Here is a 24,556-nt window from a genome sequence, read left to right as displayed (position 1 = left end):
TTAAGTGGTCCATAAACGCCGATAATAGCTGAAACCGAATCGGAAATAACATGGATGGCGGCCCATTATAATTGGCTATTTAAAATATTATTATCAAGGCCGTGAAAAAAATGTTTTCCAAATTACCAATGTCTATTTATGGAAGTACCTGCCCATACCGTGATATTTTCGTTTATACACAAAGCCAATACTTTATTGATCAACGTTTAATATTGATTGATGCTTTGTTCTGTGATATTTTAAAATAAATTTATACATAGTTAGTTACTAATAGATTTTTTCCATATTAATTGAATTTGCATTTATATAGTAAATCTTCATTATAAATTTTGGTTAACCCATCTCAACGAGTTTAGAGTCTAGAATATGTAACTGATAATTATTATCATATAGGTACGTTAAATGCTTGTAACTCACAAGACATACTTTGTTCTTTGTGTTCTTTCTTTTGCCTAACAGTGGCCTCTATGGTAACATAGTTCCATTTTAGAGTACATAATTATATGCTTCATAACATAACTTTGCACTCCGGCTCTAGACTGAAAATGATGTAATATATTCTAAAAATATTTTTTTAAATATTATTATGTATTTATTTTCGTATTACTACATTTATATTAATACTACCTAGTGAATATCAATAATATCATTAATAGATCTAATTTTATGCGAGGTAATCAGGCAAAGAGGCGTATCAGTGTGGTAAAAAGTGCAAAGTTATAAAACGTACACTCCACTTTATTAAGTTATTACTATTATCATTTATTTTACTAGAAAAATTTTGTTCCAGTGACATCAATAATAATAATATATTCAGATGTTAAAACCGTTTCAAGAAAGGATTATTTAAATAGGCTTACATCTTCATTAATAAGATTATTTCTGAACTTTTTTTTACCATGTTCGATTCTAAGAAGATCGTATGGGCCTCCATGGAGTGAAGTGTTATAATATTAATATTAATATTACAACATATTTGGTTCATACACTGAGTACAAATGCACATTGAAAAACAACATGTGAAATTTTTATCAGACCGGGAATTAGACCCAGGACCACCGACACGTTACCGCTCGGCCATCGTAGGCATTAAAAACTTGTAATGAAATTACTATTTTTATGATTTCAAATATCAAAAACTTATTACTTTCACACAACCCATTAGATCTGTGCATTAGATAAAACAATACTTCATAAAAAGATCAAGAATGTAATACTACTTACTTAAATATTAAGATGCTGGCCACAGAACATATTAATAAAAGAGAAATGTGAAAGGGATTGCCATGGACTAAGGTTTTGAAGCAGAGTTCTTAAACGGTCAGGCCGTAAAGCCCAAGTAAAACAAAGCGCACTGACTGATTTCAAATATTGAATGCGCGTTACATTTACGTGACAAACTGTAATGCATATAATATATAAATACAGACGTAACTATTTAAAATAAGAGCTTCTATAACACATGTTTAAGTTCATCCCATATTTTTCCATACAGTCCGGATCCGTAGCTTGTCAATTCGCATCCAGTAGGGTAAGGCAGTTCCCATTAATGGCGTTATCCGATACTGACCTTCTGTAGGTACCTTATATTGTATCAATTAATTAATTAATGTTACATACGATTTACGACCTGATTTAGTTGTACGACTTATTTGTATTTTTTTTCAATATTTTTATCTTGTAAAACACTCGAATTTTCTCGCATTTTTTCTGACAATCGGCATATTTTTGTTTACACTATAGTTGGAAGCACTGATTGTAAACCCTCTATCTAATTCAGTGGCGAAGGGTGGAGGTAGGCTGTTAAGATCCGCCATAAATAGTGCACACTAAACTTTGTTTTCATTGAAATAAGACTACAATGTACATATGGCATTGGTTAGTTTTTAAAATTCAATTAAACCCTGCGAAAACCAACACATAATATAATTATAATAGTCAAAGAATACTCGTCTTTCTATGAAATATCTAAAATTATGCAATGAAATCATACATAACTTTGGATATTTTATAGATAGAATAATATTTTTATCTATTGTAGTTTGGTTTAGGCAGGGCTTAATGAATTTAAAAAAATAGCCCACAATATTATGTGTAATATGTATTTTTAATCCAACGAAAACAAGTATGAATGAAAAAATGTGCAAAATTTTTTCGTGTCGTCCAAAGTATGCCAAAAGTATTATGGTTTGGTTTAGGCAGGGTTTAATTGATTTTTAAAAACTAACCAATACCATATTATGTAAATTGTAGTCTAGTTTCAATAAAAACAAATACATATGACTGACAAAGTGTAATGTGTACTACTTATTACAGATCTTAACAGCTTACTCCACCCTTCGCCACTGCTATCTATAAAATTATGATATGTCACGCTATCTTTTATTTTTAACATACTTATTTACTACAAAATAAACTACATAATTGCTTATAAATGAACAACTAAACAGGGTAGGTAATAAAATAAAAAAATAGCATTCGATTCATGATCGTTTAATATACATAACTTGCATACTATCAGCACTTAGCAAATTGTGTTTTAAATATAAATTATTGCAAAACAATATTAGTTTGATGCGAAAGCACTCAAGCGAGTTTACAAGGGTATAATATTTTAGATACCGTATCGCTTATTAGCAATCGTCTTATAAATTAGCCGTTTACAGATTTACAAAATACGTTGCGCATTTACCACCCAATAAAGAAAATAATAAAATTGCTAAATGATAATATTACTATATACATGTTAATATGATCATTTACATGCCTACCTCAACACAAGCTGCATGGAACGTGATTTTAAACGAAATTAAAATGATGTATAAGCTTACCTACATGTACTTAAATTAGATTGTTCTGAATTACGTGCATAATTTGTCCATTTATCACTATTTAAATTATTTATAACGCATAAGAGAAAACATATAAAAATGTGTAAGAAAGAGGGATATACATCGAGGTCGTGAAATAAATCAAATAACACTCTCACAATAGTTATGCTTATAGTGCGGTATTAGTACATCAAATAATTAGAGTAGGTATCGAGAAATCTGTGTGTTATGTATGAGATTCTATGGCATTTATAATAGGGTTAGGATGCTGTAACATGCGGTAACATTAGACTGCAGACACTATCAATAAAAAATATAAACATTGTGAATGAGGAAAAATCAACAGCTTAACAAATGAACGAGTTCAGCGATGGCGTGCTCGGCAAAGTCAGGAGACTCGACATTATACTCTGCCAGACTGTTGCAGCATGTTACAAATAAATAATTGAGTCTGAAACACCAGAACACAGACAGTAAGACATTCATAAGACATAATTCGCTCATATGCCTGTTATCCCTCCTTTTAGAGGAGTGGTGGAGGCATAGCCCTTACATCCTGAAGCGGGCCAGAATCTTTGGCGGCCCCCCTACCTATAGCAAAGGTTAAATGCAGTGTGTTTTTTTAATATCCACCGAATTATGGAGTTATCGAGTAATCGACAAATAATACTCAAAAAATTCATCGTACAACGACATATTTTAAAATGTTAAAATCTTTAAGAAAAATTGCACCACATGCTACTTTTTTTGCTATTAGAGCAAATTTGTGATTAATGTTATTTCACGTATTTGGTCGACCCGCTACGCCGAGCCCCCAGGCTAGAGTCCTGTCAGCCCCCCCTTGTGGGGGCCATAGGTGGAAGGGTAAGATAACTGTACCTGCATAATAACGTTTTACAAAATATAATAATACAATAAATAAATATAAGTAGAAGTAGATAATAGTAATTACATAACTGTAGATAATTCTGCATTTAACTAACCTTAAAACAATTCAAAGCAAGAATACCGAGATTTAATTATTATCTTTCAGCAATTATTTTACACTCGTTGAGTTAAGTAATTGAAAAGGCTGTGAGCATACCTTTATAATTAATAGAAAACATAACTGAGATAAAACTTGGATAATAACTTGCTTTGCAATCTGCTAGAAATTCCCATGCAGTTTTATAGAACTATTAAGTAAATAATTACTTGGAAAATGAACTAGGAATTGAGTCTTTTATATGAGTAGGAAATAAAACGACTGGGTATATGATTTGTTGTTTATTTTCCAGTTAATGCATAAAAATATCAAAAATCGCTGTCCTTTTTTTGCGATTTTTTTTCTAGTAGTATGCTTTGGAAGGATGGAAGAATATTTTAATTGAACCTTTTCCATTTTCTGATATCAAGCCAAGATACAAAGGTTCTTTTATATTTCACTTCCTATATTTTTAGCTATTCCTAGAATCACCGACAAACAAGTAGCAAATATTGATGAAGAAGTAGTATATATTACCTAAACTGGCATTTTAATTTTAAAATACTGTCAAATAACTTTCTTATTCTTTCTTCTTCCTTATTTTGTTTTGTTTTTTATTATTTTTTGGCACTACAGCTCTATATGAGTTTTAGCCTCCATTCATACAGTTCGTAGTGCTCAACATAATCCTTCGATATCGTTCATTCTGTGTACATTACCCAAAAATCTGAAAAGTTCCACCTTGATAATTTTTACGATATGCGAGGGTCCCTATATATAACGCATTTCTAAAAATCTAAAATATGATCTGGGTATTTACATTATGTAGTAAAATATTTTTTAATTCATCTTCTTCTTCGGCCATATCCGCTCCTTAGTTGGAGCATATGGACACCACGCGGCGCCTCCAAGAATCCCTGTCGCTGACCAGTCTTCTTGCATCGTTCCAGGTCATACCAGCATCCCGTAGCTAAACGATACAAACGCACATTTTATATGGGTTTTTTTTCAAATGCTACTTAGGTACTATTACTACTTTTTTACCCTGTCACGCCCCAGCGTTGGGGCATAGGGCAAGCACAAGTTCGCGCCACTTCCCTTGGTCCAACGCCAACTCTCGCGCCTCCCGCCATGTCAGGCCTGCAGCGCATAGGTCGCTTTTGTACCACCGCTGCATGGTGAGGGAGAAACGGCCATGGAAACAGAACCTTTGAAGCTGTGCAACAAGGTTACGAAGTGTCGCACTCTCTGACGGCGTCCGGAACACGTGTCCCGGCCACGTGAAGCGTCTCTTCGTGATTACTTTAATCACCGAGGGCTCAATCAAGGGTCTCGGATTTTGAGCTTTGAGAATCGATGTCTGCGCCAAATCATAGGGGTACATTGGTACTTAAGTTTATTTTAATTGGATAAAAACTTTGTAATGTTGTAAAATCAAAATTATCAATAAAATCAATTGCTTAAATTAAAGTTTTCAAATTCACTCAGAAGAATTGCGATCGCTAGTTTATCTTTTACATCGTATTGTATTTTTTTTCTAGACATAGGTATTATAGGAATTCATCTGTATAGTTTTAATTAATCGACTTTCGGCAGGTTCTGGTCGTTATAAAATATAGATCTATCATACATATCATATTGAGTTATTTATTTTTTGACATATTTTCACCATAACAACTCTATCAAAATCAACACTGTCAAATTATTGATTTATTATATGTTGGTATCATATTAAAATGAAATAAGTACATACTATCAAATAATTTATTCAAAATCAATAAATCATGGCATATGTCATCATGACAGACAGCATTGGCGTATAAATACACACTACTTTCGTATACAGTCAACACAATAAAATATCACTTTATGACAAGTATTTTAGGCGTATGATGAATAATTTAATACTGCGAAGAAACTGCAGCCTTTTCAAACAATAAACAATATTTATTTATGAAGCTTTTGAATGATTATCATTATAAGGATATAAACCATCTAGCGTTGAGACGACAATGGGTCTTATATTACTACCCATATATGCATTCGCGGCCCGAAAACAAAACTGTTCCTTTTTCGAAGCTACTTACAATATTCGCCTGCCCACGGCATGCGACCTCCATTACCATAATAATTTGATTATCATAATGACATTATAATATTTTCATTACATATCCTTCTTGAATAGTGTTTTTCAATGAGAGTCATTTTAAATTAATTCGGATACGAAGGTGCAAAAACTGCTTTTATAATAATGCATTGAACACAGGCATACAGTGTATTCAGTATTGCAAGTATTTATTTATTTATTTAAGAATACAAAACATTGTGGACGTAACAAATCTAAATTCAAGACGTACACAAATGGGCACGATTAACACATTTGAAGATAATTCTAAAGATACTGATTATAAGCTATGTCCTTTACCATTCAAATGGGATAAAACATCTTACGAATAATGATTGTTTTATAATAATAACTATTGACCTAAGAATAAGGTAGTATTTCTTTTGACATTTCCCAGTGGATAAGCTACAACACACGGCCGTAGCCATAAGTTGACAAACGATAGCTGAAGTAGGGAGTAAGATCATGTTAACGCGCGTGTCTGATCATGTACCGTTTAAAAAAAAATCGGTTAGGTACCTACATGTTGAAACATTTTCAAATCATTTATTTTAATCAGGTCGTGAACGAAAACAAAAGATAGCATAATAGTTAATAATAGTGACATATACACATCCAATAATGATGACAGGTAACACTGCCACCTGGTATTTTTCTCCAGTACCTATTTAGCAGAACCTCGTTCGTGGTTGGTAATCTTCCATTCTATAGGTGCTTGAAATAAAAAGAATGTAAGTATAGTTATTTTTCACAAATGTATATTATGTAATTATAAAATTGTCTGAATATAAATATGTAACATTTAGGTAGATATTCAAAGTGAAACTGGGCGGGGAGTTTATATTTCAGATTGTCCTTACTTATGGCATTTTCCTATTGCATCGCAAATTACGTCTGTGTCGGTTGAAGTGATTACATTTAATATTTATGAAAATAACCATCGCCACAACACTGTTTATATTCAATTTATATATTTACACAACGCACCCAGTAGCTATAAACCTTTCTGATCGTTTCGAATCTACAACGTGACAGTTTTTTTTTTAAATTTTCTTATAAAATGGATTTTACCTAAATACGTGATTCAAATGTATAATTATTTTTCTCGCATGTATATTTTATTATTTGATTATAATAAATATTTAAATTAAACCGAATCGGCAAATTGTGGCTCTCAAAACACGTGTCGCTCTTTGGTACACGTGCGCAGTTTTTTCAGATATATTTACAACATTTTCCCATAAATTTGTTACAATCACAGAACAGATAATAAATAGAATTCCGATATGCTATATACCAATACAGTAAATTTTGACGCAGGGTTTTGAATGTGTGAGTGTCCTACGAAAATGAACCACGCATTATAGACATGTAATACACCAATATTAAATAAGCGTCAATGCATAAACGGAGAGCAGATGTCAGTATTCGACGTATGACGTATTCTTGACACGTGTTTAAATTTATCCCGTATTCTTCCTTACTCGAGATCGGTTGCCTGCTTCTCCTTACCCGTTAGGTATTCCAGTTTCCATTATTTCTGAGTTCCCTGGATACAATGTTGTTATTTCAGGACAGCCAAGTAGCAAGAAAGCTTGTGTAGTTTTTTTTAAATACATGAATAGTGAATCGATCCTTAGCTTTTGTCATAAATCGTTTAAATTTCAAAGTCTAATGATTTATTTTGCGTCTGTGTGATATTTAAGGGTAGGTACTAATAAAATTTAATTTAATGTACTTATCGTGGAATAATTTATAATGTGTACGTCTTAATATTGAATATTATGTAAATATGGAAAAAGAAAAATAGAATCTGGTTTAACAATACAAGTATTATTATAGTTTTTGATAAAAGTATAAAACGTACAACTTATATTAAATTTGACCATTCTTTGTCAAAAGTTTGCTGACTCTGGCATAGGCCATGACATTTGAATGCTACTATAATCATTGTGGGAATAAGTCGCGACCTGCAGATTTTCATTCACAATGATTGAACGACTATGTTCAGGTTATCTGTTAACTAATCATTGTTTTTTTAAATCAAAACAATATCTCTATGTCCATGTTTAATAAAAATATAAATTTTTACTCTCTTGTCCCAATTCATAATCGTGAGAATATCTACAATGGCGTAACTTGGCGAAACTAAAAATGATGAAAGGAATGAAATTAAATAAAAAAAAATAATGTTCTGAGATAAAATTCGATGTAGAAGTAAAAAGCGCTGAATCTAAAATGTATGTAACTGTCTCATAACAATGATTTAACTATATGTTCACATTTTTTTTAGATTAACAATGATTCACTACCCCCTTTGCACTAAAATACTATAATCTTGAAAATCAGAGTAGTTATAGATCGCGCAACCAGAGTTGAGGCGGCCGAATAGTCACACAGACGCATTCAAAAAAGGAACAGCTTCTAAAAGAATACTGTATTCTTCAGAAAATCACCAACACACACAATCTTTCGTATCTGTGTCGCACCAACTCTGGTTGCACGATCTACACAACCAAAACGAATCATTTTCCTAGGTAGGTACCTATATAGCTTTACATAATTTCAGTCTAAAATATGCACTGATCTTCTGCACAGTTCTATTTTTTAAAACATTATTTTGAAGTTGATGACTGATGAACAAAACAAATGACAATAGCGTTTAAAATATTTATCAATTAAATTACTCGTGCATCATTTATAGGTATATTGCGATGGTTCTTTATAAGACTGGGGAGCGTTTTTCAAAACTTAAAAAAAATATTGGACGGTTTCAGAAGGCATTCTAGCCATTTGGGTGACATTATTAATAATTGTGTAAAAAATAATAATTTTACATTTGGAAGACATTTTCTTTGGTGGTAGTAAAAAAATATATATATATATATATATATTTATTAAGGAAAACAAACAGTTACATATTGATTACAGAAATTTAAAATATAATAATAAAAAGTTATTGCAACCAGCAAAGTTTCCATATATACATTATAATATAGTTAAGCCTAACAAGATAGAGGGTACAAATAACATAAATATAAAGAAATTACATAAGATTACATGAGAAAAATGAGGGAGAATAATGAATAATTAAATGATATACTTACAAAAGATAAAAAAGAAAAATAAAAAAGGAACATAAAAAATAAAAGAATATATATATAAGTAAATACATTATATATCTATTTATACAAAATTTTGGAGATAGCATGTTTAAATGAAACAGGTGAATTATTAAAAGGATCAACGGCGGAGAAATACATATTATAATTTAAACAAGAGCGCCGAATAAAAGTGTTTTGTGCATAATTAGAACCGCTATGCCTGATATGGTACAAAGTTAAAATTTAACTTAAATTAAAGTTAAAATTCAAAGTTAAGATAATAGGACTAGATATCAACTTTATAGTATATATATATTAACAATTAACATTTTTTTATTTATACGAGGAATGTTCGAAAATGCCGATATTTTCCTACGTTTTTCGTTGGGTCTAATTTTTTCTATTAATTGGCACGAGAAAAATTCCCATTACATTCGATTCTGAAAGACGTAAAAATACCGAACGATAAATTAATATGTCGCAACAAATTATTAAAAAATATGGTCACCGTCAAAAAAAAAATATTGTTCGATAGTTCCGAATTTAAGTTGATGTCTAGGTCACCAAATTCTCTTAATTCGGTTCTGACTCGTAGCCACAATTGCCCAACTGATACGAACGAATACTATTTTTCATAATAGGTTACATTGAGTAGAGATTAAGATTAGGCTGACCATATTATGTGTCATTAATTGTATTGTATTATGTATTTTGAAATTCTTTTACGGGAGGTCCATTACTCTAAGTTGTGAACAGCTGGTCCGCCACAAGAGACTGACAGCAACTCCTTATATGTCCAGCAATTGCCTTCGCAGAAAGGAAAATAAACAAAGAAAAGTGGAGTCGGCTTCTGTATTCCGCCACGTGCCTCGGAGCTATGATGGCTACTTGTGGCATCAGAAATCAATCTGTCAGCGGATTCCACTCCATTTATATCACCTTATACGAAATGTCGCGACACGAAAATAAACAGTCTGATGATTCGGTAACAGCGTTGATGAAAATTTGATGTTGTTATAGTAAATATTTAAACGGTCTTTACCTTATATCGTCTAAAGAAAACAGCAGGGAAATGAAATAAATATAGGTTGGGCAATGCGTGTCTCCACTGAGCGCCAAACAAATCGTCACCAATGTAAACAAATACCAGGCGATTATTTTAGTTTCATCGAAATGTCACATAGGTACTACAACTAGATGGTCGAGGTTGACAAAAAATTATGGGCTTGTTGATAAAGTGCCGAAATTTGACAAGATTGTAACCATTAAATCCCTATATTGACCAAAAAAGTGTCCATCGATCCGAGTGGCATTTTTGCGATAGTTTTTGATATTTACACAATCTTGTCTAACTCAACTTAATTACTCTACGTACTTATCTTATTTTATTGTGTTGACTGTCAATTGCATGGTAGAAATGCATTGTATTGTTAATTTAATTTAATAAAAAATTTTATCGTACTTATTCCAATTTTATTTATTAACTGCACCGGTTTCGTCCGCCTCAGTTGAAAATGTCCTTCTGAGGCGGACGAAATCCTTATTTAATTTTTCATTTGTAAAAATGTACATCAAATAATAACCTACATGAAATATATCAAATCGGTCCATATTTTAATTGTTTAATAATATGTACAATAGAAAACTACTTTATTTTGTTAACACCAACTTATAGACGGGCGGTCTTTAACAAAGTGTACTTTTACTAAGATTTTTCTAGATTCATACAATTTTATTGTCGAAGGAATATATTTTTTTTCTATTTTAACACTACAATACACCATTAGACTCAATGACAGCAGTATACACCCAGGTTTTTGATAAATCACATAAATATATTGTGACCTCACTGGGAATTGGACCCAGAGTCCCCAGACGAAAGGCCAACGCCTTGGATGCTGGACTATGATGATTGCATCAATAATACGATCGACATCGCGATCAGTAAAAACTCATCGTTGAGATTAAACGCTAAGAATTACCAGGTCAGTTATGGCTGCAATATACCTACCCGTAATGTAATAGTATCACACTCTCATGATGAATGACAAATAATTCTGTTCTGCTCCCGAAATCGGTTTTATACGGATACTAAAAGGGTACATGCTAAATACATACATGTTTCACGAAGAAATTCGTTCCTTTTGCCGTTCAATAAGTAGGGAGGGACGTCATATCGAAAGAAAATATCAATACCAGTGCATCGAAACTTTTTAACACTGTTTTCTTGAAAAACAATAATCATGATATAATACCAAATTTATATAGTGTACTATAATATAATACAATTTCAAGCAAATAATAATTACTAGATAAAAAGAACTTTTTATATACCTACTTACCTACATCGTTTTTAAATTTTCTGTTGAAACATATAAACTCGACTTGACTAGCTTAAACGATCAAAAAAAATGTATTTGATAGAAATTATACTGAAATGTCATTTTGACACTTCTATTGATTTCCATAGTAACGCACGTATATAATATTAATAATTTCCTAGCAACCAATAATAGTGGATTGGGATTACGGACTTCTTCCGAAATAACTTTTCATATAAAACAGAATTAACTGAAAATGAATTTAATTCTACTTAAAGATGGCTAAAACTATTAAAAATGCATTGGCATCGTGTTCCGATATATTCTAAAAGTTTCAAATGTCTAGCTAGTTGGGAAGTTAATTAAAAATCGATTGCAAGATTTGTACCGGACAAAGAACCACCGGACAAGTAAGAATACGAGCTAAGAAAAACGTTGTAAAAAATTATACTAATTACATGCAAAAAGGTTTGAAAATAGCATTGGTTTAATGAGTTTAATCTCATCCCATTTAACCTACGTATGTACTGTTTTATTAAAAATAGTTCGTGTTAAGTGATCGCACTGTGTGGGTTGGATGTTTTAAACACATCGACTCAAAACAATTACTGTCATATTATTATCTTCATATTTATTGATCTACGTTATTATTATATTTATTGGCGATCAACACACATAAAATATTAAAACAAAATACTTTATATTTCACTGAAAATATTGTCATCGTAACACAGCATTTAAATATGATAGATATGGAAAAGTATCAATGCCTAAATATATCGAAGTATCGGTGAAACTTTGTCGAAAGTTTTTTGACGACTTGCTGATAGGTACATACACTACATCATTATTTTTTTTTTTTTTTGTACGAAACCTGGAAAGTTCTATTGTCCCTGCACTGACTATATCATAAGCTTGAAATTGGTTTTTTATTATGTAAGTACCTATACTTTAATTATTACCCTTTAATGCAAGCCTGAGCAAACTACGAGCCGCGGCCCGCCAAGTATTTCTGTGGAGCCAACGAACTTTAATCGTATTTCTGAAATAAGTTTACTTTTTCTACATTTTAACGCCTTTTTTAAATTAAAATTTAATTTACATGAATTTCACCGTCAAGAAGAAATCTGCAAATTTTACAACACTCTTAATTCGGACAATTCGAACGACTTAAAAGATTCTGCTCGGAAAATGTTGATTATTTTTGGATCAACCTACATATTATGATAACAAACATTTTCAATTATGAATATCAATAAAAACTCTTTACGATTAAGCATCACTAATGAACATTTAGAACAAGAATCTCACCTACATAATTAACACCTGAAAAAAATGATGAAAAAATATGTAAACAGTTTCATTCTTCTCATTAAATTATTGGCTTATTAGAGAATCATTTCTTTTTATTGATAATAAATAATGTATGTCTAAAAATAGAATTTTACTTGCGGCCCGGCATTCATTTTATATTCCTAATGTGGCCCTTTATCCAAAAAGTTTTCCCAGGGCTGCTTTAATTTATACTGCCCTACTAAGTAAAAAGACGGTGTTTTTTTATTTTAAACTACCTTTTCTCTTATTATTAATGTAAAATTAATCTCTAAATAGACGGTGTATATTTAGAGATTATGTCAAAACAATCAAATAATTTTACATAATATAAGTAAGAGAAAGGGTAGTTTAAAACTTGGGTTCCTATTGCATTAACTAAACACACTGTATTTTTACTTAGCAGGGCAGTATATTGTAATAATAGTCCTTGCGAGATTATAATAATATTATTAAATAGGTCACTAAATTTAATATCCCACCATAAAATCAATATCGCAAACCTCCAATCGATTACAATTTTAACGCTGCCCATCCTGCAGTTTTGATTATTTATGATTTTTCAGTTTCACTCGCTTCGGTTTTATTCAATATTTGCATTATTTACCCATAAAACTGTCACCAGGGCAGGGCATATTTTTAATAACTGAGCCGTATTTATGAGTTTATGACCACCCCTGATCCTGTTATACTGATCATCATAAGACGTATTCAACTCAATTTATCATAAAAAAAATACCGTTATTCTATATGAGAAATAGCATTTTATTGAGAAAGTGACATCCTTAAGTATTCTAGAAGTGAAAAGAGCGTATTCTTAAATTAGACATAAGTACCTAAAATCTTTGGCAACGATCATTTATATTTTATAACATTATTTTATTAAATACGAGAGAAGCACTACGTAAAATATTTTATAAAAGTTATGTTTAAAAAATGGGCGAAGACTGTTACTATGTTGGCTTGTACGTTTATGTTTATATTTTTGTAATCTGGGTGACGATTATTATAATATGTATAGCATTTCATATACTTTATGTTCTACAATTAATAATTTTGTTGATTAATTTCTTGCCGTCTTCCATTTTGAAAGTGCGACTATAGTTATTTTCATAGTTTTACAGACCATTACATTTATAGATAAATTAATTCATATAATTGGATGTTGCTAGTGATTCATACTTTTGTATCAATATTGCATTGTACATAATATTCTGTTTAGCAAATCCTCGTAATATATTTTCTAAATCTAGGTAAACGTTAAATAATCATTTAGTATTGAGTATTCGCCGCTATTAATATTAATTTCCTATAGCCCTCAATAATAGCCTGGTCACGGCGCGAAATTGTGAATTCCGATCGTAGTGCTAGTTATTGCTATGCGGTTAACTATTTGCAGCAAATTAGTATTATTTCACAATAACAAATAAAGGTGGAACGTTCATTAATACAAATAAAATATACAAAATATTTACCGCATTGCGTTCGAAGTAAAAGCAATAACTGGCACTACGATCCGAACTCGCAATTTCGCGCCATAACCTCACCATAGAAGGTCATGGTATTAACCACATTTTAAGTAATTGTAATTAGTGTAACTTATTATGTAGCCGACATTCGCGATAAAGAAGTAAGTATAGTAATTAATATAAAGTCTCGTCAAAGGAATTTCGCGTAAAAAAGTGACCGTCCAAACACATTTCGCGTCGCTGAAGTCTCTTCACAATGTCATTACGACATGTAGCAATAATGTATATATGTATAACAAACGTATATAATATTTTAGCGTTTTTGCTGCAATCTTGTGCTACACATACGAGTATTTATTTTATCCTTTACGAGCAGCTAGCAGGCGACTAACTTTTGCTACCGGTTTGTAAATGCATTTATAAAGTGCGGTGACCGTTTGAACAAACTGATTTGTATTTAATTCATTTAAAATGGAAACAAATTGAATGCGACAATTATTCTTGTAATGCGCCTTTGATTGCAATGATCTTTATCAGGCATGTCAAACGGAACTGGGGCAACTGGGCGCCAGGACAAGTGTGCGCCGCACTGTCGAATGAAATTAATAAACGTTCGTTACGATTTGATACAGAAAGTAGACGAGGAATTTTAATAAGTTTATATATACTACTTAACCGTTTTAATTCATTTTATTTTTAACATAATGTTTTTTATTGAGGATTGGGGATTATTAATTATGCCTGCCGCTTTATATAAAAATAAAAGAACTCACTTCTCATCGTAACTTAATCATATACATAATTAAATCATTATTTACGTGTGCATATTTAAATTCTCACCAAGTAATATAAATATAAAATATAGTAGACAAGTATTAAATGTGTATTTTAAAAGTACCTATAATTCACGAACGTCTATTTATTTTCGAATTTCTTTCGATTGCGTAGCGCCCAGTTGTCCCGGCGCCGAATCGTCCTAGACCCTGTCAAACACTTCGATCGCGATTGACCGGTCGATAGCGATAGCGTGTAAATTCAATTGTCGTATAGTGTTATTTCACCGAGGCTTAAAAGGGGAATCGTTAGCTATACCGCACAAGTTACGGTAAAATCGTTTTTAAATTAACTATGAGGAAACTTATGTAACCTCGTCGCTTCACTTTATACGTATTGCATCACTCACAGCCTGCCGACGCAGGAATGGCAGAGAGAGAAAATGTGAATTCCGGTGCTTTAAACTTAGGCGTAGTTTCCTCTCACCATCTCACAGAAGGCTCTTTACATAGTAGGAGAATATTTCGACGCGCAATAAGTGCCCAAAAGAAGACCGAAACTTAGTATTTCTTTGTGGTGATGTGTAAGAGATTAGTATCGCCTTAGAGCGGAATGCACAATCTAAGATTTCGTTCCTAAGGATAAGTCGCCGAAAAGCATGACTTAACTATAGACAATCCTGAGTATAGAGTTAAGGAATCCTTAACCATAGACTACTTTTGTTATGAACACGCCCCCTTCTGTATTACCATTTACCACTGACAGCTGCTGTCAAAATAAATTCGCATGTCTATAACACAGTAACACAGTCCATACACTCAAATTCATTTAACAATGTATCTCAATATGGATATTGATAGTGTTAATTCGTTTGGCATGTACTTGTAGAATATTATTTTATTTTTATACGCCAGCCCGCAGAAATACAAAATACCAGATGAAGAATGACACTTGATGCTAGTGTTACCATGTTAAAAAAAAATCTTGTGGTGCCTGTGGAATCACGTATAATGACTTATAACGGAAACATAAGAGTATTATAATTAAATATTAATATGTATTTATAGTTATTGCATTTATAAAATGCAGTTGTCATATTTTTGTCATCGTTTAACAATTATAAAATAATGTACCTAATTTACCTAACGAGAATTTTTAATTATGGTATTATGATCCTAACTAAGGACAGTGTTTCTGCATAGTGTTTTCTGCTAAGGAAATTTTAGTTATGACAAATGTTTCTGCATTCCGCTCTTTAGTGCCCTCAGTCACGTTTAATACATTTTTGTTCATGTTGCAGAATATCATTCTGAGAGTGTGGTACATCACTGTCAGTTTTGATACTGAATAGTAACTAATAACTGTAAATCGTCATCATTATTGAACCAATGGAAATTACCATAACTCAATCCACTACCGGATGAAAGCCTCTCTTAAGGACGGTTCAGATTAGTCGAGTAGTTTAGCCAAGTGGCGAATGATTTAGTTACCATTAAATGTTTTAGTAAATGAAAAGTGTCCGCACACAGTACATTAGTGAGTGACGTGTCAAAATGAACAGAGCACAACGTAACATAGCAAAAATAAATAATTAACTATTTTGTTTATTCACCGAATAATTCACAAGATTTAAGAATGCAACATTATTTTTATTGAACAAACATAACTTTTGAGAAATATATTATAACCAATATAAAAAAATCTTTTTTTTAAATGCGACTTAGGGCTAAGCCAGGCGGTGCTGTAACTTGTCGCAAATCGACACAAACTGATTCTAACTGATTCCACAATTAATAAAAATTCGCCAAATATTTGGTAAGTTTGCTGCAATTTTCTGCGCTATGTGGATGTTTCCATTTCTCTTGGTTAAGTGAATTGCGTTACCATGTACTCATGCATAACTTAACTAATTCGTAGTTTTTATGTTAATTGTATGTCCTGCCCGATTATATTTAAAGCTTTTATGATACTTCAAGCGTTGTATAATATATTATATTGGCTATTTTTCCCTGTCTGCTGATGCTCAAACTAGGGATGGAGTGCTGAGGTTAAACCAGTCTCTGCCCGAGATCTACCCTTAAATTATATGAATCTCTAATGATCTCTCCGTATAAAGTATACCAACTTTCTTGATTTTATTTCTTTGTTTTTTTTCCATAATGGCATCACCTCAGGCCCAGACATCCATAACATTGTCTTTCTAACTGATACGGAGCTGATATGAGTCTGTACACCTACATTTCGAAAGTTTCAAGATTTCTGAGCGTTATTTTTCTGTCCATACTACCACTATATATCCAAAAAATATAAAGTTCCGGGTTTTTAATAATTAAAAGCCAAATTTATTTCAAAATGAATTATTTATAATCTTAAGATGTTTGGTCACAGCAAGGCCAAGTAGAGTGTTCCACTCGTCTGCGTCGATCACTCGTTTTTATTCACTTTGATAAGGCCAGAATGCGATCAGATATTTAAAGCATTTAATAGAGCCAGATGGGCAGTGTGACGGAGAGCTTTCTGCGGAATTACCTTGTTTAATGTTTTATTATCCGCCAGAGATTGCGAGCTTTTCTTTTTATGACTTTATATTCCTTCGACAAAAAGTAGCTATTATAGAATTACAATCCCAGATAGAGTCCTCGATCTCTCAAATAGTATTTTCTTTCCGGGATTAGAATAAACAGATCAGTATTTCTCACATTTAAAAAATAATTATTCCTTTCCTCAATCAATACCCTCGTTACTGATGATCGTAGTTTTAGCTCAGACAGAATGTTGAGATTCTGCCCTAGTATCAGCGTATATACCTACATGCGCTGCTTTTGAAGCTACTCTCCCACGTAGCAGTATTGTAGATATTACCTAAGAACTATGCTATGTACGGCATAAAGTCCACTAAAGCAGGCTTGCGGGGCGCTCGCGCATTTTCTATGTGAATCATGGAAAATACAACGTAATCAAATACGCCAGCGTACACTGGATTTGACGACGCATTGTGCCCGCCTGCTCCATGAGTCACCGTTTTTGGCTTCTCAGCGATACGAATTAACGAACATACAACGTAGTCTATTCATTGAACACGGCAAGCAAAATCACGCTCCTCGAAGCGTCGTCGATAGTCAGGCGAGAAGCCTTTATTTAAGAACAGTGAACTCTTTGTTTAGTTATTGCGTGTCCGATATTAATTACAAGCCCCGAGAAATTTAATAATATTTTTATTGCTTTGTTATGAGAGACGCTGATAATAATAATTATGTTGTGCTCCTTGAGCCCCTTATTACATAGGTGAAGGGTAATGCGCGGGTGGGAGGGGGCCTATTCAGTAGTGAGCGCACCGATCGCTTTTTTGGTGGGCTTTATGCCTAAGGTGTTTTAAATTTCGTCAAAAATTCGCTCCCGTCTATTCAAGCGAAAGACGTGTGTTCGAAGCTTACTAAGCCTAATTATGTTTTTGAAGTTACGTCTACATCCTTAAACTATCTTTGACGAATATTAATATTTTCTATGAAATATTATATAAGCAGAAAAAAATCTATAGGTATATTTCAACGTTATTGAAAATTAACCACCATATAGATGGGTAATAAGTCAACTTCATACTACGGTAGGAATGTCCAGTAGACCAATATGATAAAGTAATCGTCTAATCTACTCTACCCTAATCTAGAATCTACTGCATGTTTCTGTAATTATTCTCAACTCTTTAAAAAGGCACATTCACTTAATTTTATTATGTCTATACTACTGGTAATTTTTATTTGAATTGCATACCTAGGTACCTAATATTATTTTTAAAATATCACCTTTTTTAGATTGCTTAGGTACTCAATATTAATTACGTGCAGAAAATTCGTGTCTGGAAATTTGTACGTATGCAGTTCGCCGTATCACACTTCACCGTGAAATACTGTATCGAAAATATTATATGGTCGTATATTAAAGACCATCCAACCTTTTTGGGTCGTATAGTAAGTACTGATATAGAATTCATGTCTAAATAAAAAACGATTGTTGTCGGTTTACAGGAAGCCACGGCAGACAAATTAGCCGATATACTGAATTATTTGATAGGTTATGTTAGGTTTTCATTCGTATAGTATACAGTCATCTCTTTCCGATAAGAAAGCCCACGGCGAATTGTGCTACGGTGAAATGTAATACGTAATATTCATGTAATCCAGAAAATTATTCGTTTCTGACTGGGAATTAATAATGCTTCTGGGTAGGACCTGACATTCAGAACGGTAGGCAAACTTACACACGAAAGAAATAAACGATTATAATTTTCTATTAACTTTGAATGTTTACTATCATGCTACCTACCCATGATTGGTCTGGTTTTCTTTGTTCATCATACCTAGTAACCCTATGATATTCAGCTACCTGGGAGGTATTTTAATTAATCTATTAATTTAATAATAATTTGCCGCGCCTGTGTTGCCGCTGCGTGAAGCATTATTGTTTTGTATAGGAAATATTAATATCGAATTTAATTATTCTTAGATGGCAATAATCCCTATGTACCTACATAAACTATTTATTCATTTAGCTACTTTTAATCTATACTTACCTAATAGTATTGAATATTATTTTTGCCATTTGATCAGCATTTCACGGGAATGGGACAACTGGACGTCAGGACAATTGGACGCCGCACTGTCGTAGACACGTATACAGAACGTAGACACGGGATTTTAATCAGTTTCTATCTACTACTTGTTAGTTTTAATTCATTTTACTCTTAACATAATGTTTTTTTTATTGCGGATTTAGAATTACCATGCCTAAGGCTTTATATAAAATGAAAAACTTTTTTTTCGTTTGAACTTAAACATATGCACGATTAAATCATTATTTACGTGTGCATATTTAAATTCTCACCAACTATTAAATCACAATATACCTAATAATTAAAATATAAATAAAAATATTAAATATTTTTTTCAAAAGTACCTATACCTACGTATATTTAATTTCGAATTGCGTGGCGTCCTGTTGTCCCGGCGCCAAATCGTCCTAGACCCGCATTTCACTATGTATTCATTCACGTAATATCTAACCACAAAACAGAGCTTTTATGGTTTTGTCTGTTTTTTTCCCATTATAATCCATAAACTATTATAGGTACCAAAATTTACACAGCTTTTATTGTTTGTGCCTACTAGTTTAGTAAATTTTCATCTCGATACCCCAAAAGGTTTAGATATTACAAAATAAAACTTCTCGAAAATAACACACTTGCAACAAAGGTCATCGTGAATCATGATAGGTAAACTGGCTAAATAGCATTGATGGAGTGGTGAGGTATAGTAAGGGTAGAGGGGCGCGCGCCTTTATCCAACCGTTGCTGATCACACGGGCTTAGTCAAGTGTGATACTAACATACATGTAAAGGCTCTGGCTGTATATTCAATGAAATGTAACGACTGGGTAGAGGGCCGTGCGTCTATATTCAACTGTTATCTATTACATTGATAGATTTATACCTAAATTACATTTCAATCAAATCAGTGCATTTCTTCATTGTGAATATCTGTCTATTAGTGGCGAGGGGTAGGCTGTTAAGATTCGACATATACAGTGCACACTAAACTGTGTCAGTCATATTTATTTGTTTTCACTGAACTAAACAAATAATTTGCAGATGGTGCTGGTTATTTTTTTTAAATTCAATTAAACCCTGCCGAAACCAAACCATAATCGTTAAGGTATGTTATGGGCGAACCGACAAAAATAGTCAACACTTCTTCAGACATACTTATTTGTTTTCGTCTAAATAAGAATACACATTATTATAGATGGTGCTGGTTAGTTCTTTTTAATTCATTAACCCCTGTACCTATCTCCAAACCATAATCGATAAAAAATATTCTTCTATCTATAAAATATCTGAAATTATGTATGGTTAAATGGCATAATTATTTTAGATATTTTATATATAAACGAATATTTTTTTTACTATTATTTACTATGTCTAGACTTGACATGTACCGTTTAAAAAAAATCGGTTAGGTACATGTTCAAACACGCGCGTTAACATCACTTTACTCCCTACTTCAATTATAGTTTGTCGATTTATGGCTACGGCCGTGTGTTATAGCTTAACCACTGGGGAATACCAAAAGAAATGGCGTATTTCAAAAAAACACTACCTTATTCTTACGTCAATAATTATTATAATGTAATCATTATTCATAGAATGTTTATCACAATTGAATGGTCAAAGACATAGCTTATAATTAGTATCTTTAGAATTATCTTCAAATGTGTTAATGCCCAATCTTGCCCATTTTTTGAATAACAAAATGCCTAATTCTTGTCAAATTTGGGATCACAGAGATTATCAATATAATTTTTTATCGTAAATATTTCACTATAATAACGTCGACATAAATTATACTAATGGTTTTATAAATGCGTTTAATAATTAATAAATGTAAAAAAATCTTAACACCACTGCACATGCAAGTATTGAAATATGACTATATTCTAAAAGATTAGAGCGAGAGGTTTAAAAGAATACTATTTTATGTAATAAAAATACTTTATGCAGTCATCAAATTTTTAAATAAATATAAAGGATAATAAGGCTTCAAAATTATATAAATACTTAACAAACTGCCTCAACCCTTCGCCAGCGGTAGGTATACCAACAAAGTCATGGGCTACAGCAATTAATATTGTATTAAAAAATGTTTCTTTCTCTTTTTCGTTGTAATCGATTGTCATTTTGTAAAAGTTACAATTTTTATAATTATGTACAATTATGTATAGCTAATCTCAATAAATGTATAGTAGGGACATCGGTTGGTAAAGATCATTACTGCATTATTATCAATCATTGTGGTGCCTGGTGTATTTGTAGTGTGTACCTACCAGCTGATCAGTTGGCCATCATCTTCTTGCTTCTTACTCGTTTCATCTAAGAGCAGAGTAAAACAGTACCAGTAAGCCATTGTTGGATTTCGCAGAGTCGGTTATGATAATTATATTAGTTTACATTTTAATAATCAATTAAGTAATGTTCCCTAACACTTTTTATTTGAATTAAATTAATAACCTTAATGGCAATTAATTCCTGTGAAAACTTGACGAATTATATCTTTACCTACTCTCTAAATCTGTCCTCCGACACAAAACACTAGATGTTGCGTTTAACCCGCCGCACGCCTTTCAACCCTTCCACCGTTGAAAGTATAGGAGCCAGTCGGTGAGGTACGCCTACGCGGGGAATAGAAAAGAGTTTTAACGCAGCATCTAGTGGTTATGTCGCCGGACAGTTTAAAGATTAACTCACGACGCCACAATACATTAACGAACATTGATTACATATAGGTATGATTTTTTTTATAAAATTATTATCTAGAACTGATTTGTGTAAATATATGAAAAAATATCATGTTACTGTCTTCTCACCATACATCATTTATTGTATCTATATATTGTGTCTCTCTGTTCCTGGCGGTAATATTTGTGGCACTATACTATGGAGAGTGAATACGTACATACATCACGAGGCTTTGAAACATTTTCAATTTCCCAATATTATATTATTAATTGTCATTTATTGTTCTCACAATAATCACACCATAGCACAGAGCAAATATTATAATATCTTTCGTATCATTTCAACGATTCAACGTTTACCTACTTAGGATTATTTTTGATATATTTTTACATTTGGGGTTGAATTTTTTTGTCTCGTAATGCTTTGTTTTTACAATTGTTAATAAATATATTTTACGGCTATTTACAACGATAAAAGAGACGATAAAAAACATCATAATATATATTTTTAATTCAATTATTACACAAACTTTTATAATTCTTTACTGAAAATACATAATTTCAAACAATCTCAGAAATTCTGATACAACAATTATTAACCCATCGTAAATATGAGCTTCAATCAAATAACAGTGAATGTAAGAATCTAATGACATTATTAATCGCCTATCTGTAGCCCTTATAATATGGCTCCCTAGGTATCTATATTTTATCAATATTATGCTCTGTTAGGTACTTACCTAATTCATGATATTTATAAAAATGAGTATCACTTGGTATTCACCATAAGTAAACTAAGTTTTACAATACGTATTCCGCTCTCTTCCGCTCTAAGTATAAATACCAAAATTTACGTTTTAGTTTATGCAATGTTATATTTATTGTCAATACTGTGATACTTATAAAATCTCTAGATTTAGAAAATGATGAAACACAATACACAAACAATATTTTTCACATAAATTGAATTAAGAGATGGTTAATCCTCAGCTGAATGCAGAACTATTATATTAGTGTTTTTGAAACAGCCTACTTAAGACGGTACTTCAGTGAAACGGCAAATAATCTTCAACCATAGTTGCGACGAAATTTTGGACTCGCTAGCAATCGGAGAGCGAAAGTCGAGCTGTGAACACATCAATTTGTTTCGTGATGGCGATGGGGGTATTAATTCTTAAATCGTGTAAAGATGACTGAAAAATGTTACCCATTTACTTGAAAAAGAAAACATGTCAATGAATATATTATTATTGTTGCTAATAGAACATTAAATGTACACATGTTTGATTTATATGACAAATTATATTTCGTTCGGCACGCGTCATTTGCACAATCCGCGCATCGCGTAGCCACGATCTTTTTAGACCATGCCTCAACTGAGGTATAGCCGTTATTTATGACATATAAAAAAAATATTCATCATTTTATTCATCAACAGTTCTACTAAATTATAATTTATACATTTATTTAAATAAATAATTGTAGTAGATTGTTTCAAACACTTAAGTCCCTTCTAAAAATAATCAAAATATGTGAGTTAGAATATAGTTCTGCATTCAATTGACGGTTTGGTTCTTCCATATATTACGTCACGTCACGTCAAGGGAGGGAAGGTCTGATATGTTGCAATGATCTGTGTCGAAGGGGATAGAGGTTGTTGTCGAAAGTATTAATTTTCAAAATATAATGTATTTTTTTCTAAGAATAGCAAATTCCGTGTGAGAATTAGACTGAAATCCATCGTTTTCAATGAATTTATTTTTTTAATAAAACATTTCACCGTGGCACAGTTCGCTGTAAGCTTTCTTGGAAAGAGATTACCGTATACTATACACGGTCTCCAATTTTATTAGATTAATTCAATTTTCATAGCTGATCTTGGCAAATTCATGAATTCAAGAATGAAAACATAACCTAAACAAAAATCCGTATACCTATCGGCTATTTTCATAATTTCATCATTTGCCGTGGCTTCCTGTAAACCGACAAGAACTGTGTTTTATTTAGACATGGATTTTATGTCAGTACTATACGAGCCAAAGAGGTTGGCCGGTCTTCAATATACGGTCATTTATTTCCGATACTTACAACATTTTACGGTGAAGTGTGATACGGCGAACTGCATGCGTACAAGTTTCCGGACTCGGTTAAAAATATGATGTAATTTAGACAGTAGGGTACAATATGTTGCGACAAAGTGTGAAAATTGGTTGACATCGTTATTATGGACGACTCATAAATTGGCGATGGTCCCACGAATGGCGTGAAAAACCCCCTACAACTCTAATTTGTTTGAAGATTTTTCTCCGTATCGTTACATTTTCCCGTCTTACATATTTTTCTTTTCCC

General features: G+C 32.1%; 1 protein-coding gene across 1 annotated transcript in view; it reads left to right on the top strand.

Annotated features, from left to right (window-relative positions):
• The window catches only part of wb (wing blister), a 129,541-nt gene that overhangs the window by 54,922 nt on the left and 50,063 nt on the right, over window positions 1-24,556 (top strand). The gene's annotated exons all lie outside the window — the stretch shown is intronic.

The sequence above is a fragment of the Rhyacophila brunnea genome, unplaced genomic scaffold (genome assembly GCF_057557595.1).
Source record: "Rhyacophila brunnea isolate RB1 unplaced genomic scaffold, BYU_Rbru_1.0 scaffold_5, whole genome shotgun sequence".
Taxonomy (NCBI): domain Eukaryota; kingdom Metazoa; phylum Arthropoda; class Insecta; order Trichoptera; family Rhyacophilidae; genus Rhyacophila; species Rhyacophila brunnea.
This window is presented reverse-complemented; position numbering and strand designations above follow the sequence as displayed.